The sequence below is a fragment of the Gorilla gorilla genome, chromosome 16 (genome assembly GCF_029281585.2).
Source record: "Gorilla gorilla gorilla isolate KB3781 chromosome 16, NHGRI_mGorGor1-v2.1_pri, whole genome shotgun sequence".
NCBI lineage: Eukaryota > Metazoa > Chordata > Mammalia > Primates > Hominidae > Gorilla > Gorilla gorilla.
The window spans coordinates 21,214,386-21,218,483 of record NC_073240.2 but is presented as its reverse complement, the minus strand read 5'-3'; the positions used below and the strand labels follow the sequence as shown (position 1 = coordinate 21,218,483).

At 41.2% G+C, this 4,098-nt stretch overlaps 1 pseudogene; it reads left to right on the top strand.

Moving 5' to 3' along the window:
- The first annotated feature begins 1,920 nt into the window (after positions 1–1,920).
- On the top strand, positions 1,921–3,294 carry LOC134757358 (histone-lysine N-methyltransferase SETMAR-like; annotated as a pseudogene).
- The last annotated feature ends 804 nt before the right edge of the window (positions 3,295–4,098 follow it).

The window sequence follows — 4,098 nt, the reverse complement described above, 5'->3', positions numbered from 1 at the left end:
TACAAAAAATAGCAGGGTATGGTGGCCCACCACTGTAGTCCCAGCTACCCCGGAGGCTGAGCTGGGAGGATCGGCTGAGCCCAAGAGGTCAAAACTGCAGTGACCAGTGATTGCAATATTGCAATCCAGCCTGGGGGACAGAGACCTACCTTGTCTCAAAAAACTTAAACAAAACTACGTGCTGGGTGCTATGCTTACTACCTGGGTGATGGGATCAATTGTACCCCAAACCTCATGCAATATACCCATGTAACAAACCTGCACACTATTATTATTGGGAGAAACAGAGCTAATTTAGAACAATATATATAGCTTGACCCAATGTGATGAAAAATTTTACATTTGTATATTTGTTGAAAACAACTATCAATAAAGAATTAAAATTGCATACTATTCATTCATATGACTGAATACTACACAGCTATTAAAATTAATGAAGTAAGGCAGGTGCAGTGGCTCACACTTGTAATCCCAGCTACTCGGGAGGCTGAGGCTCGAGAATCACTTGAAACTGGGAGACGGAGGTTGCCGTGAGCCAAGATTGTGTCACTGCTCTACAACCTGGGTGACAGAGTAAGACTCTGTTTCAAAATAATCATAAAAATACTACTATTAATAATACACATATATCAGCATAAATAAATGTAACTTTCCAATTACAGAATGTATGTACCAAAATATCACATAAATTTGAAACACAATAGTACTACATGTTAAATATATGTAGATATTTGTAGGAAGAATATAAGTGCATGAGCTAAAAAGATAAATAACTTCTGCATAAGAAAATAGGATCTAAGAGGATGACAAAAGGGACTCCAACCGTATGCATATTTTATTTTTAAAAACAAATATAGGCCAGGCACAGTGGCTCACCCCTGTAATCCCAGCATTTTAGGGGGCCAAGACGGGCAGATCACTTGAGGTCGGAGACCAGCCTGGACAACATAGTGAAACCCTGTCTCTACCAAAAATACAAAAATTAGCCGGGAGTAGTGACAAGCTCCTATAATCCCAGCTACTCAAAAGGCCAAGGCACGAGAATTGCTTGAACTTGGGAGGTGGCGGTTGCAGTGAGCAGGGATTTTACCACTATACACCAGGCTGGGCAACAGAGTGAGACCCCATCTCAAAAATAATAAATAAAAACATATATAAATACACCTTTGAAGCAAATCTGACAAGATGTCAGCATCCATGAAATCTACTGAATGGGCTGGGCACGGTGGCTCACTCCTGTAATACCAACACTTTGGGAGGCCAAGGTGGGCAGATCACAAAGTGAAGAGGTAAGAGACCATCCTGGCCAACATGGTGAAACCCAGTCTCTACTAAAAATACAAAAATTAGCTGGGTGTGGTGGCGTGTGCCTGTAATCCCAGCTACTCAGGAGGCTGAGACAGGAGAATCACTTGAACCCAGGAGGCAGAGATTGCAGTGAGCTGAAATTGCACCAGTGCACTCCAGCCTGAGCGACAGAGCGAGACTCCGTCTCAAAAAAAAAAAAAAAAAAGGAAAGGAAAAAAGAAAAAAAATCTACCGAATTAGTACATGGTGTTTGTTAAATTATTCTCCATATTTTTCTAAATTTTTGAAGTATTTAAACTTTGCTCTAAAAAAGTCGAGATTTTGGAATTCAGAGACAGGCTTTGTAGATTCAGTACAGGATGTGTGTGTGTGTGTGTGTGTGTGTGTGTGTGATAAGCCTGTTATTCTGCACTATAAAATTTCTAACTAAAAAAAATTATATTAGGTTGGTGCAAATGTAGTTGCAGTTTTCGTATTGTTGAAATTTGCTATTTGATACTGGAATACATTCTTAAATATATGTGGTTGTTTATATACCATTTTAATGCACATTTCTCACCTTTTTTGCTAATAACATTATTTGCTGTTTTATTCTTTTAGACAGTGGAAATTATATTATAAAAAAAAGCAAATTCAAGCGATTTTCTTGAGTTCAAAATGGGTCGCAAAGCAGTGGAGACAACTCGCAACATCAACTACACATTTGGCCCAGGAACGGTGCAATGGTGGTTCAAGAAGTGTTGCAAAGGAGACGAGAGCCTTGAAGATGAGGAGTGTACTAGCCAGCCAGAAGAAGTTGGCACTGACCAATTGAGAGCAATCATCGAAGCGGATCCTCTTACAACTACACGAGAAATTGCCGAAGAACTCAATGTCAACCATTCTACGCTTGTTTGGCAATTTAAGCAAGTTGGAAAGGTGCAAAAGCTTTTTTTTTTTTTTTTTTTTTTTTGAGATGGAGTCTCACTCTATCACCTAGGCTGGAATGCAGTGGCACCATCTGGGCTCACTGTAACCTCTACTTCCCGGGTTAAAGTGATTCTCGTGCCTCAGCCTCCCTAGTTGCTGGGATTACAGGCACCCACCACCACACCCGATTACTTTTTGTATTTTTAGTAGAGCTGGGGTTTCACCATGTTGGCCAGGCTGGTCGTGAACTCCTGGCCTCAAGTGATCTGCCCGCCTCAGCCTCCGAAAGTACTGGGATTACAGGTGTGAGCCACCACGCCCTGCCAAAAGGTGAAAAAGCTTGATAAGTGGGTGCCTCATGAGCTGACCAAAAATTTTAAAAATCGTCGTTGTGAAGCGTTGTCTTCTCTTATTCTACATAACGACGATGAACCATTTCTTAGTTGGATTGTGACGTTTGACAAAAAGTGTATTTTATACAACAGTGATGACCAGCTCAGTGGTTGGACCGAGAAGATGCTCCAAAGCACTTCCTGAAGCCAAACTTTCATCAAAAAGAGGTCAGGGTCACTGTTTGGTGGTCTGCTCCTGGTCTGATCCGCTATAGCTTTCTGAATCACAGTAAAACCAATACATCTGAGAAGTATGCTCAGCAAATCGATGAGATGCACCGAAAACTGCGAGGCCTGCAGCCGGCACTGGTCCACAGAAAGGGTCCAGTTCTTCTCCACGACAACACCCGACATCTTGCACAACCAACATTTCAAAAGTTGAATGAATTGGGCTACAAAGTTTTGCCTCATCCACCATACTGAACTGACCTCTCACCAACCGACTACCACTTTCCCAAGCATCTAGAAAATTTTTTGCAGGGAAAATGCTTCCATAACCATCAGGATGCAGAAAATGCTTTCCAAGAGTTCATCGAATCCCAAAGCATGGATTTTTACGCTACAGGAATAAACAAACTTATTTCTCATTGGCAAAAAATGTGTTGATTGTAATGTCTCCTATTTTGATAAAGATGTGTTTGGGCCTAGTTATAATTTAAAATTCGCAATCCAAAACCACCATTAATTTTGCACCAACCTAACAGTACCTACCTTTATTACCTCAACTGCTCTTCAACTTTCTTCTTTTGAGAGAGTATCCCTCTGTCACCCAGGCTGGAGCGCAGTGGCACAAATCTTGGCTCACTGCAACCTCCACCTCCAGGGGTCAAGTGATTCTCCTGCCTCAGCCTCCTGAGTAGCTGGGATTACAGACGTCCACCACCATGCCCGGCTAATTTTTGTATTTTTAATAGAGACGGGGTTTTGCCATGTTGGCCACGCTGGTCTCAAACTCCTGATCTCATCTGTCCACCTTGGCCTCCCAAAGTGCTGGGATTATAGACATGAGCCACCGCGTTCAGCCTAATCTTACTCTTTAAAAGAATAAAGTAATGGCAGACAATAACGAATGTCTTAACCCAGAAATCTCACCTTTTTGAATGATGTTCTCCATTCACAGAAGCATTTAGAACACTACAAGTGTGCAGTAAACAGCAAAAGCCAACAAGCTCTAATCACTTAAACTCTAGAGAATATATGACACAGCTCTTCCTAAAATATCACCAGATGGGTATATAAACGTAGAACGGCTTAACTCCCAGCTGTATATTAACACCAAATCTCCAATAAGCCTATACTGCCATAATAAAAATCATTTGCCTAAATCTCTTCCAATTCATATTAGATGTATTAATATAAACCATATCCTATCTGAGTTGCTACAACTCCACTTGATATTTAAAACACACCACAACACACAAGCACACAAACACACACACACGGATACAGAACTTGGGAGTTCAGGCTGAGTTCTGCATTTACAGAGTTC